Raw genomic sequence first — 13,560 nt, 5'->3', positions numbered from 1 at the left:
TAAGGTCTAGGGGACTGATGACCATGGATGTTAAGTCCCATAGTGCTCAGAGCCATTTGAACCATTTTTTGAGGGAATTAGATTGGGAAATGAGACACTTAAAGTAGTAGATGAGTTTTTTTTATTTGGGCAGCGAAATAAGTGATGACGGTCAAAGTAGAGAAGATATAAAATTTCGACTGTCGATGGCAAGAAAATTTATTAACATCGTGTGCAGAGTTAAGTGTCAGGAAGTCTTTCCTGAAAGTATTTATATGGAGTGTAGTCATGTATGGCAGTAAAACATGGACGATAAATAGTTTACAGAAGAAGAGAATAGAAGCTTTTGAAATCGGGTGCTAAAGAAGAATGGCTGAAGATTGGATGGGTAGATCAAGCAACTAATGAGGAGGTATTGAATAGAATTGGGAAGAAGAGGAGTTTCTGACTCAACTTAACTAGAGGAAGGGATCGATTGATAAGACACTTTACTAGGTATCAAGGCATCACGAATTTAATATTGGAGGGAAGCGTAGAGGGTAAAAATTGCAGAGAGAGAGACCAAAGGATGAATACACTAAGCAGATTCAGAAGGATGTAGGTTGCAGTAGTTACTCAGAGATGATGAGGCTTGCACAGGATAGAGGGGTATGGAGAGCTGCATAAAACCAGTCTTTGGACTGAAGACAACGACAACAATGTTCATTTCAGTCTTCTTGCTTGATGAGTCTATTATATTGCAGGTTTTTACCTACTTTTACTCAGCTTCTTCCGAGTCTACAAATGTTTGAACTTATAAAGTGTTTTGGGATCGTGATACACTGTACAACATATTTATCGTTCCATAAGCGATTTCTCTTTCAGTTCCATTTGGTCCTACTCAAGTCTGTTTTACTGATGTTTTCTTCTACAAGAATGTGTTAAGAACAACAATGTTGTCCCACTTATCGTATATTTACATTTGACCTCTGTTGTTCCTGTATCGTATCCTAAGTTTCCCACTGCAGTATTGTTCTTTACTTTTTGTCTTACTTCTGCATTAAAATTTTCTACCGTCGTCTTGCAGCAAGTTTTTCTCTTTCAGGTTACTGTAATTCTTCGTGGGCTCATTCATCCGCATCGGAATTTAATCAAGTTGATAAATAGAGTAGAACGGTTTGCACTGAATACAGACGTACTTAGGCAAACATCAGATATGAAGAAATCAAAAGAAAATAAAATCTTAGAAGGATTAAGGTAATCATTAAGAGAAGGGAAGAGTTTCAAGATACAGTACTATGAACATTCTGAAATGTGTTAAATTAAGACTATTAGGTAACGTCCTCGAAAATATGTGAGAAGCTAGAATTAAAAATTTGGCGAGAGAAACATTTAGAAACAAAAATGGTATGAAGAAAACAAAACAAAAGCTTCTGTTATGTAGTAGTTACACATCTTCAGTTAAAATAGTAGACTCGGAGTTACTAACAATATAGAGAAAGTTCTAAAAGTGTCGGAAGATTTCACAAATGTTGGTGTTGTTCACGAGATGAAAAGGAAACACACATTGTTAATAATGAGAATTATGACATTACATAAGCAAACGGGCATAAAGACATTAGAGTTAATCAAGGAAACGTGTCTACAAATGATTATGTTTCAACAGAAATTGTTAAAGCTGGAACAAAGTAATAAAAAAGAAACATATTGAGTATCTGAGGGATAGAAAATTCCGTAAATATGGAACACTGTTTCAAATTGCTTTGCTTCACTAGAATGAAGGAAGACGTTAAAAAATTCTCTAGACCTTTCAGCTTCCTCTCCATAATCTACAAGTTATTCACTATCATTAACGCCAACAGTACTGAGAACACATTGATCTCGATCCAGCAAAAGGACAGGCAGCCTTCAGAAGTGAATGAATTTGTAGAACGAAGCAATAATTGTGATGTACCGTTTCGTCTCAGAGTCACATAGTTTTTGAATGCTTTTTACGCAGAATCAGCAATCTCTAAACTATCCTTAAATAAAGTGTTGATCCAGTTTAGGATGTATTGTATTGAACTGGGGACCTGGAAACGACGGAGAGGCTTCGACCCCGCCGTATCCCTCAGTGGTTCACAACTCCACAACAGGCTACAGCAGTCCACTCACCCCACCACCGCACCACACCGAACCCAGGGTTATTTTGCGGTTCGGCCCCCAGTACCCCCGCCCCACAGTGTGAGGAAGGCGAACCAAAGACTGCGTTTTACCGACAGAACACTTAGAAGATATAACAACTCTACTAACGGGACTATGTACGCTACACTTGTCCGTCATTTTCCGGAGTACTGCTGGGCGGAATGGGGTCCTTATAAGGAAGACTGACGGAGGGAACGAAAAAGTTGAAAGAAGAGCAGTTCGTTCTGTATTGTTGTGAAATCGGGGAGATAGTGTTACGCAAATGACATGTGAGTTGGGTGGAAATCATTAAAGCAAAGGCGTTTTTCGTTGCTGCGACATCTTTTTCACGAAATTTAACTCGGTAACTTTCATCTCCAAATTCGAAAAGATTTTGTTGACTCCTACCTAAATAGGGAGAAATGGCCATCGTTCTAAACTAAGAAAAATCATAGCACTTACGTAAATTAAGGTGTTCATCTTTCCTACGTGAGATTCGAGAGTGGAACGGTCGAGAAACTGTCTGAAAGTGATTCTATGAACTCTCTGCCAAACACTTAGGTGTGAACCTCAGAGTAAGCGTATAGGGATAGATGTAGACGTCATGCTTACATCCGAGCAGAGGGCAGGGGAGATTGTGTACAGTCCACAAGTCTGTAATTGGAGTGCTGACAACTTAAACGTCTATACGTCAATGGCCTTCATTGCACAACCAAACAACGACCGACACTTTTCTTTGACGCTGATCCTCGCACAGTAACGAATCGACATCCTTGTTTCGCAGTGTAATGTGTATGAGTCGATGTCTCGGATGCCGCTTTAGTTGTTATCTGTGATGACCACGAAGTCGACGGGGGGTTAAACCCAATTTAGCTGATATGCTTTGCTGTTTCGAAAAAAATCTAATGTAAAATGTCGTTTCTGGAAAATGTCGTCTCGTTCGTACATTAAGACTTTATTGGGGAACGTCGTAAAAGTACATTCCATAGACAGAAAAATTCTTCTCAGACTTTACCTGTTAGCGTTAAAGTCAAGTTCTGTACGAAAAAATTGTGAACTTCTCATACCGGCAAAGAAATATTTAATGTGTGCACTTTGCTTCTTCGTCTTCCTCGAGATACACTCCTGGAAATTGAAATAAGAACACCGTGAATTCATTGTCCCAGGAAGGGGAAACTTTATTGACACATTCCTGGGGTCAGATACATCACATGATCACACTGACAGAACCACAGGCACATAGACACAGGCAACAGAGCATGCACAATGTCGGCACTAGTACAGTGTATATCCACCTTTCGCAGCAATGCAGGCTGCTATTCTCCCATGGAGACGATCGTAGAGATGCTGGATGTAGTCCTGTGGAACGGCTTGCCATGCCATTTCCACCTGGCGCCTCAGTTGGACCAGCGTTCGTGCTGGACGTGCAGACCGCGTGAGACGACGCTTCGTCCAGTCCCAAACATGCTCAATGGGGGACAGATCCGGAGATCTTGCTGGCCAGGGTAGTTGACTTACACCTTCTAGAGCACGTTGGGTGGCACGGGATACATGCGGACGTGCATTGTCCTGTTGGAACAGCAAGTTCCCTTGCCGGTCTAGGAATGGTAGAACGATGGGTTCGATGACGGTTTGGATGTACCGTGCACTATTCAGTGTCCCCTCGACGATCACCAGTGGTGTACGGCCAGTGTAAGAGATCGCTCCCCACACCATGATGCCGGGTGTTGGTCCTGTGTGCCTCGGTCGTATGCAGTCCTGATTGTGGCGCTCACCTGCACGGCGCCAAACACGCATACGACCATCATTGGCACCAAGGCAGAAGCGACTCTCATCGCTGAAGACGACACGTCTCCATTCGTCCCTCAATTCACGCCTGTCGCGACACCACTGGAGGCGGGTTGCACGATGTTGGGGTGTGAGCGGAAGACGGCCTAACGGTGTGCGGGACCGTAGCCCAGCTTCATGGAGACGGTTGCGAATGGTCCTCGCCGATACCCCAGGAGCAACAGTGTCCCTAATTTGCTGGGAAGTGGCGGTGCGGTCCCCTACGGCACTGCGTAGGATCCTACGGTCTTGGCGTGCATCCATGCGTCGCTGCGGTCCGGTCCCAGGTCGACGGGCACGTGCACCTTCCGCCGACCACTGGCGACAACATCGATGTACTGTGGAGACCTCACGCCCCACGTGTTGAGCAATTCGGCGGTACGTCCACCCGGCCTCCCGCATGCCCACTATACGCCCTCGCTCAAAGTCCGTCAACTGCACATACGGTTCACGTCCACGCTGTCGCGGCATGCTACCAGTGTTAAAGACTGCGATGGAGCTCCGTATGCCACGGCAAACTGGCTGACACTGACGGCGGCGGTGCACAAATGCCGTGCAGCTAGCGCCATTCGACGGCCAACACCGCGGTTCCTGGTGTGTCCGCTGTCCCGTGCGTGTGATCATTGCTTGTACAGCCCTCTCGCAGTGTCCGTAGCAAGTATGGTGGGTCTGACACACCGGTGTCAATGTGTTCTTTTTTCCATTTCCGGGAGTGTAGATACTTGAATCTATTCCGCTTACATCATATCCCTGCTTCCGCAATTTGTGCAACATCGACTTAGTCAAATTCAAAACTGCTCATCTCTTTCGTTGCCTTTTGCGGTCGGTACTGTGATTCCTTTTTTCTTCTGGATCCAAATAACTTTAATGTCGTTGACAGCTAACCGTCGCGGTTGCCAAAGATGACTTTCTCCGAAATCAATTACTGTGCTCGCAGTGCGAGGTAACAACACGCTCTATTTTGAAGTGGAACGTGGCTGTACCTCATAACCTTACCAAATTAGTTCCCGATAAAGCCAAGTGTCCTGTTCGCTATGGAGTTTTGTTGATGAAATTGAGGTGCTCATTTCTTATAACTAGACTAATCTTTGGTAGATTGGCCACTGATGTTCTTTGCTGGATTCCAAGAGGTAAGAAAATACCGACGTGACAGCCTAATATAGAGGTGGTAGATAACTTTAAAAAGCCAACATGGATTCCTATTGCCGAGGACGATAGAACATGGAAGGATCTAGAAGAGGTTTTTATTCAGTGCTAGGAGCAAAATATTTACTAATCATGACGATAACCACCATTTTAAATAAAAGAATAAGTCTACGACTAAATCATTAGAACGTAGCCCAAGTACACAATACACAATTAAAATGTCGAAGATCTTTCCGAAGGTATCACTGCCGCTTTCGTAGAAGGGCTTTGTAAATTTAAGCCTCGATGGTCGGACCAGGGTTTTGATCCCACGCTTCCTGAATGTGAACTGTACTTTAACCACTATGCCAACTGTGAGGTTATAGCTGAGCTATCAACATACACCTGTGGAAGTAAGAATTACCTTAACGATAAACAACTAGCGCCCCATAGGATTACGTAAATTTAATTATCGGTTTCACCAATGGATAACTTAGTGAACTGAATCAATTAAACAGGGGTGGCTCTAACATACATGAAACATGGGACTTTAAGTCGCAGAGATGATAAAGATACGGAATTCATAAAACTACTGAATGAAACGTTGGTCACTATAAAGCCCTACGTATTGTAAGTCCCTACAGACTTCAAGTTAAATACAAAGTGCACAGATAACAAGGAACAGTTAGGTTCACGAAGCATCAACAGTGGGGATACAACAAATTTCTCAGAAGCCGCACAGTGACTTCCGATTGGTACTCAAAAAAGAAGGGAAGAAGAACGGAAAGTATCACGGAAGCACCTACTACCTTGATTGAGCGCATGTTGAGCCTGCAGTTAAACGTGAAAGTCCTAATGTTAATATGAAGCCTTCGCATGCTTCCTACAACTTGTTTCGCGAACGCTGGTATTGCTCACCATACTTAATGGTGCCCGTGAGTGGCTTCTTGGTGGTTGCTAAAATAAGTCATCTGTCCTGTATTGTTGGTAGCTCTCCCTCAGAACCTGCAATCGAAATCCACCTTAAGGAGGAATGTCACACATGTAGAGTCTTGGATGGAAGTGTTTCACATAGTACTCCCAGCAGGAAGTAAATTTATACTCCTACTTTGTGACTGTGAGTCATGTATACCATTTAGATCGCCGGTGATAGTGTTTATTCCGAGTGCTGACCAATCAGATGCCTTCTATTAAGAATGTAGTCTCCTTCCCACACTCATTTCTACACTTAAGAGCCAAAGCAACTGGTACACTTGCCTAATTTCGGATAGAGCCCTCGCGAGCACGCAGAAGTGCCGCAACATGAAGCGGCATCGACTCGACTTATGTCTGAAGTAGTGCTGGAGGGAACTGATACCATGAATCCTGCAGGGATGTCCATAAGTCTGTAAGAGTACGAGGGGGTGGAGATCTCTTCTGAACAGCACGTTGCAACGCATCCCAGATATGCTCAATAATGTTCATGTCTGGGGAGCTGGGTGGCCGGCGGAAGCGTTTAAATTCAGAAGAGTATTCCTGGAGCGACTCTGGACATGTGGGGTGTCGCATATCCTGCTGGAAATTCCCAAGTCCGTCGGAATGCACAATGGACATGAATGGATGCAGGTGATGAGACAGGATGCTTACTTACATGTCAAATGTCAGAGTTGTAACTAGACGTATCAGGGGTCCCATATTATTCCAACTACACACGCTCCACACCGGTACAGAACCTCCACCAGTTTGAGCAGTCCCCTGCTGACATGCAGGGTCCATCAATTCATGAGGTTGTCTCCATACCCGTACACGTCCATCCTCTCGATACAATTTCAAACGAGACTCGTCCGACCAGGAACCATGCTTCCAGTCATCAATAGTCCAATGTCGGTGTTGATGGGCGCAGGCGAGGCGTAAGGCTTTGTGTCCTGCAGTCATCAGGGGTAAGCCCATATCGACGATGTTTCGTTGAGTGGTTCGCACGGTGACAGTTTTTGATGGCCCTGCATTGAAATCTGCAGCGATTTGCGGACGGGTTGCACTTCTGTCACGCTGAACGATTCTCTTCAGTCGTTCTTGGAGTATCTTTTTTTGGCCGCAGCGATGTCGGAGATTTGATGTTTCGCCGGATTCCTGATATTGACCGTACACTCGTGATATGGCCGTACGGGAAACCCCAACTTTGTCGCTACCTCGGAGATGCTGTGCCCCATCGATTTTGCGCCTACTATAATACCACGCTGAAACTCGCTTAAATCTTGTTTAGCTACCATTTTAGCAGCAGGAACCGATCTAAAAAATGCACCAGACACTTGTTGTTTTATACAGGCGTTGCCGACCGCAGCGTCGTATTTTAATACGGATGTTATACCAGCTTCTTTGGCGCTTCAGTGTAATACGATGGGGGATTTCTAGTACTACATCTCTCTCAGAATTAGGCATCATCTGACTCCCACCATCTGTCATACTTCGTGTTTCATCCAATAAGGCGGCCTGTATGTAGGCGCAAATTAGCTCAGCTTTCCCACACCAGAACTAATTTATGTTAACCGGTGGTAGTTCCTCTTACAGTTTCTTAGCAAAAATCAACAACCTCAATTCGTTGGTCACCAGCCTGATGGTTTATAGTGCCATGCTCCCAAACACAAAGGTAGCCTCTCCTTACTCCATCTCTTATATCTTATCTCTAAGCCGCTCCTTGCTCAACGTTTCCCATTACGCAGGACGCCTGCAGGGCTCTGTTCTTCACGATTCTGCAAGCGCTGTCGCTACTAGTTTGTAAGTAAAAGTCGCAATGCTCACCTGGTCCTGGCCGAAACGCAACATTAATAACAGTCTCTTATTAGCCGACAGCCTCCTGTCACTTAGAAACGCAAGCACTTCTGCGGCAGGCCTCTGCCCATACACGGTACACCGATCCTATCTGGCCTGTTACCTCCCTTGGTGGTGGCGGCATGTGCGATCTGAAAGTGATCCGCAGGCCCTTGGAGTTAGTGGCCCGACCCGTCTCTGCACTGTGAGGCTTTGTTCACATGCACTCGATGAGACTCAACTACTCTTTGAAGTAATCTTCCAGAAGAAGAGATTAGAATGGAATTTTTTAGTAGTCAGGTATGGTAATCAATGAGATTGACTTTATTAGCAGTCATACTTTCATTTCTCGACATAGATTACTTTAGATTACATGAGTTTATCAATTTAAGGAGTTCGATTAAAATGCTTGGCAGTTAGATAAAAATGATCACTTACCGCAACTGGTTCAATCCCGTCTCGAAAAGTCTGAAGTTTCCAGGTTCCTGGTTGATTGCATTTTCCATCTACTGGAAACCATGGTTGTAGTTTCTGCTGAGGACCGTATTGGACAATCCTATCTAGTATTTGTCTGATACTAGCGAAGGGATGTGATCAGTTTTTTTTTTATGGGGAATTAGACGGTAACTTGGAAGCGGTATTCCTTCTAACACTTTATCCTGTGGTACGCACCATCTCTCAACATAGTTGAAGAATGTGAATGTGGAATGGGACGTAGTGAGTGCCAGAGTGTAGGTAAAGCTAAAGGCCACGTACACTCATCAGCAGGTGAATTAGAGATAGACGCGATTGGCAGCGCCCTTATCACATGAGGAGGTTGTTATCGGACTTATTACTGGCGGTGGGTTTAACAGTCAAGCAAGAAGAGTGGAATATCATGAGTGCAGCCAGACCGTAGGCACCCGATTGATGAGATATCTGAGGTCGTTCGCGTTGCGGGCTTTACATGTACCACCTCGTCAGGGGAGTACTGGGAAAACTTCGATTCGGGGAAACATTCCGCAATATCATGTGCAACAATGTATTCGTCACAGAGATCGGCGTTTACTATTGTGGACTGTACCTCGCGCTAGAAGAACGAAGGAGCAACAAATCATTCCCAGGTTGAGGGCTGGACAAGAACAACTAGCTAGTAATCTCACCATCTCTAGACACCCTTTCGCTTCATGGTAATTAAATCGATATCTCACAAATACATCTACATATTGCACTATTCAAAGAGTTTACCTTCAGCTCATGAAAACCGCCACTGGACGCTCGAAGAGTGGACAACTGTCGCCTAGAATTCACCGTTGGCATGGAACTGGTAGGTCGAAAACAGTGGGAAGCGATGAGTGGTGCTTTCCCACCCTGTGCCGTTCATGTATGTTCTGGGGGTACTTACTTGTGGATGAAGTTTATACGCACTGCAACCGGCCGCGGTGACCGAGCGGCTCTAGGCGCTTCAGTCCGGAACCACGCGGCTGCTGCGGTCGCTCGTTCGAATCCTGCCTCGGGTATGGATGTGTGTGATGTCCTTAGGTTAGTTAGGTTTAAGTAGTCTAGGGGACTGATGACCTCAGAAGTTGTCCCATAGTGCTTAGAGCCAGTTGAACTATTTTTAGCACTGCAATCATCTCACACCAGTACGCGGCCCACGAACCTACTTTCCGAGCAAGTGCAGTCGTTCGTTCGCTTGTACAGCTGCTCAGTGGGGACCCGTGCTTCCATCGAGACGATGATCCTCTAGCCACTACCCAGCTGTGTCAGAGAGCTTAGAGAAACGATCTTTGGATATGAGCATGCTTCTGTGATCGCGCAAGTCAGTTTACCTGTACTTTATTACGTACAACTTAGACGCTATCAAGTAAAGTGTGCGCTCTTGGGACACAACTCTGACCAACATCCGTGAGTTGTATGCTGAGTTTGAGCAGTCGTAGATATCTCTCCAGTGCTTCTCAATCTCGTGGAGTCCATCCAGCGGTGGTTTGCCTCTACCACTCGTAGGTTTCTTTAATTCTAAAACTTACAGATTGTAGCTTTTGTAGCTTGCGAAAGTTCCCTGTGGAACCCACGACATTCATTGCAGAGAAACAAGAGTTATGGTTTCTGTCGCCACATATTGCGACATAACTTTACCATAAAGAGTATATGATGGTCATTAACGAACAAGATGACAGGTTGCTAGAAGGAATTACTATGAATTACACAACTAACTGCGAAGGACAAAGAAAAGCAGTTTATTTTGAACAAGTCGGCGTCCTTAGCATAATGGCATTCCAACGTGTGGATGTACATGCGGATAGACCTCTGTCAGTTGTTTCGTTCATCTCCCAACGGCCAACCACAAAACCTTCTAGAAAAGGGCGCCTCATTCACCGAATTTCTGAGTGTTTGTTTTCAATCTTTGAGTTTCCTCAAGACTAAAATTTAAAATCTATCATCACGCTGCACGGAAGCGCAATGTTGTACAGACGTTGGCACATCATACGAGAAGTTTATGAGACGTTGTTAACATGCCCCACGAGCTAAACCACCTAGACGAGCTCTTCCGGAACGAACAACTCAAACAAGCATCACAATAACACCACCGACGACGAGTAGGTAAATAAGTTTGTTTATTTTGCGTTGTCGGACAGGACAGGCCATTTATTGAAAAGACACTAAATCAAATTGATCTTTAGGCCTCTAATAAACATTCGAGAATTGTTAAAGATGCCACAAATCTCAGAACACCTTGGATCTTCAAGATACCTTGCTAGAGTGTCCAGTCGTACGTCGGACAAACTGTGTGTACTGTAGAGCTAGGCAGGAAGGAGCATCAGAAGTTTTATCGCCTATGCTACTCCGAAAAATTCGCTCTAGCTAAGCATGCTCAACGGATCAAATATGACGAAAATTCTGTCGTGGCTCGCGCTAATGGATTCTGGAACTTTGTAATCAAAGTATTATCGAAATAAAAATCACCTATAACATCCTTAACAGAGACGGCGGCCTGCAGCCAAGCGGCTTAGGATGCAGTGATCGCGAGATTGAAGCGGGCGCATCGAAAGCCTCGTCTACATATGCACATATATGGCGATGCCATGAGGACCAGTGACGTCACATGCGGCATATGGTGTACGTAAAAGCGTGCCAGTAGCCCATCGGCAGTCATACCACTTGACAATGACCAAGGCATGCTTGGCCGAAAGCTCGTGCCATTTTAATTGCTTGAAGCGGCTGGAAACCCTAGAACGCTTTATTTATGTTAGCTTTTCCTTTGCTATCTTTAATTTTCAGTTCCTTTGTCGTCCAGTGAGAATAACTTTGGTGCTACTGACATTCTATGGATGGTCCCTGACATCATGAACTGTTGTGCTACCTACATATCTAGTTAGCGTTTGGTTAACTATTCTACTAAACTTGTCCGACAGTTCCGTTACATATTCCTGTCCAGAGCTAAATATTTCAGGTTTTTTCCTCGAGATAATTTTGCCACTGTTACGTAATATTCCATATTTCTGTACTGCCACTCTTACCCTCCATGTTTTACTTCGCAAATTGATAACGACTTTATGAGTGGACTTCTCTAATGACTGACTGAGTGATACGAGTTAAAAGTTTCACTGGACCGGAATTTGACCCCAGATGTTTACTCTTTGAGAGAGTTGCGTCATCAGTTGCGATACCTGTGGCTCTGAGCACTATGGGACCTAACATCTGAGGTCATCAGTCCCCTAGAACTACTTAAACCTAACTAACCTAAGGACATCACACACATCCATGCCCGAGGCAGAATTCGAACCTGCGACCGTAGCGGTCGCGCGGTTCCAAACTAAAGCACCTAGAACCGCTCGGCCACTCCGGCCGGCTGCGATACCTGTGTACACCTCCTATAGGCCTCTCCACGCTCCTCCTAAATTATATTACTCTTCTGAAGAAGTAAATAATGACACTGAAAAAAGTAATATCGTTCAAGCTGAATAAGATGTAACTACTCGATGTGCAGAAACGTTTCGATTCTCAACCAACAGAAAAATTCTCACCTATTTGCTTCAAATTACTTGTTGAAAGTCATCTTTCGATACGGTCAACTGTTTATGAAATATGCGATAAGACTACGTCACGTGGACTCACTCATGCTAGTTTCTGTTCTCGAACAACCAACTCGTACCAAAGACTTGGTTAAGGTGCGTGTGGTACACGTGTTCTCAAAATGCGCCATCCTACCAGTCGACAATGAAATCTCGTATCGGCAAAGTGCAGATGAAGCCGGATTTAATTGTTATTTACCATTAAATTACTGTTGTAGATACACATTTCTCTAGTTCAGTGGTAACATTTTATCATGCTGATGAGCCCATAATAATGCAATACATTCTTAACCAAAGGGTGACTGCTAGCAAAGTCCCTGATACAGACTGCGCAAACACAGGCAGGCTATGGAGAGAGAACAGGGCTTATTACGCAGACGACATGGTTTTCTTAGAAGTTGTGGTTCTGTGTGTCTGTGTGTGTGTGTGTCTGTGTGTGTATGCGCGCGCGTGTGTGTGTGTGTGTGTGAGAGAGAGAGAGAGAGAGAGAGAGAGAGAGAGAGAGAGAGAGAGATGTCACAGAATCGCTCTCTGTTGATCTCTCTGTCGATCATACTGGCTCAAATGTAGATACGTGATGTATGTGTTGAAAAGAAATGGATTGAAACTGAGAAGAAGTACGATTCAGAAATTTATCACTGCATACCATGCCTTGACTAAAAATGTTCATAATTTGTATCATGACAGTCACTCATTTTAATCGATTATTAAACTGATAATACAAATAAATTCTACGGTTTAAGAGGATATCTCCACATATTCTACAAATTATACTCTTATTGATGTTACGCACAACGATCTATAGAGTCGAACATTTCAGTGATATCTATGCGTTCTCTCTCTCTCTCTCTCTCTCTCTCTCTCTCTCTCTAATTTTTGTTTGTTTGTTTGTTTTTGTGTGTGTGTTGAGAAAGTCGTGTTACCCTACGTTCACATGTTACTTTCTTACTCATGTACATTATACATGCTGTCTCCATGCTCTCTGTCTTCCAGATAGTGGAACTGACATTCACTTTGTCACGCCATATTGGACAAATCTCATGTGTTAAATTCCTCCAGTAACGAAAATTAAACATTTCCGAGTTATAGTGATTCTTATGTAATATTTACAGTTTGCCAACCTTCAAATCGTGTTTAGTTACAGAACAACTGGCAATAATTTGACGGCTTCCCTTCGGTTACGAAGTAAATGGTTAAACATATTCACAGCTTACAAGTAGTGACGTTATTTCTGTATACATGGAATTAATTTTAGTCTATTTTTATACAGATAAAATAATTTACTCTCAGCAGAAAGGTAAATAAACACCATTTTTATTCTCGTCTAGACTTAATGGTTAGTATTTTAACATGACATACAGACCGATACTACGGTCATTAGCAAAATAGTCATATATGTATGATCTACCGACTACATTTTGATTCAGTGGAGATGACAAGCACTGCACCTTAAAATGTGTCTGAATCTTCAACCCCCCCCCCCCTTACCCCCAATAAAAGCAACATATTATTGAAGTAGCAATCCAACCCAGCCCTCGCTCTTTCTACTGCTTATTTTAAATGCTGCAATTCAATCCACTGATAACAATTTTACGATGGAAATGGACGACAAATATCGTCATGGAATCACTGTCCCGAATAAGGT

The sequence above is a fragment of the Schistocerca piceifrons genome, chromosome 3, assembly GCF_021461385.2.
Source record: "Schistocerca piceifrons isolate TAMUIC-IGC-003096 chromosome 3, iqSchPice1.1, whole genome shotgun sequence".
Lineage (NCBI taxonomy): Eukaryota > Metazoa > Arthropoda > Insecta > Orthoptera > Acrididae > Schistocerca > Schistocerca piceifrons.
Note: the sequence above shows the minus strand (reverse complement) of the source record.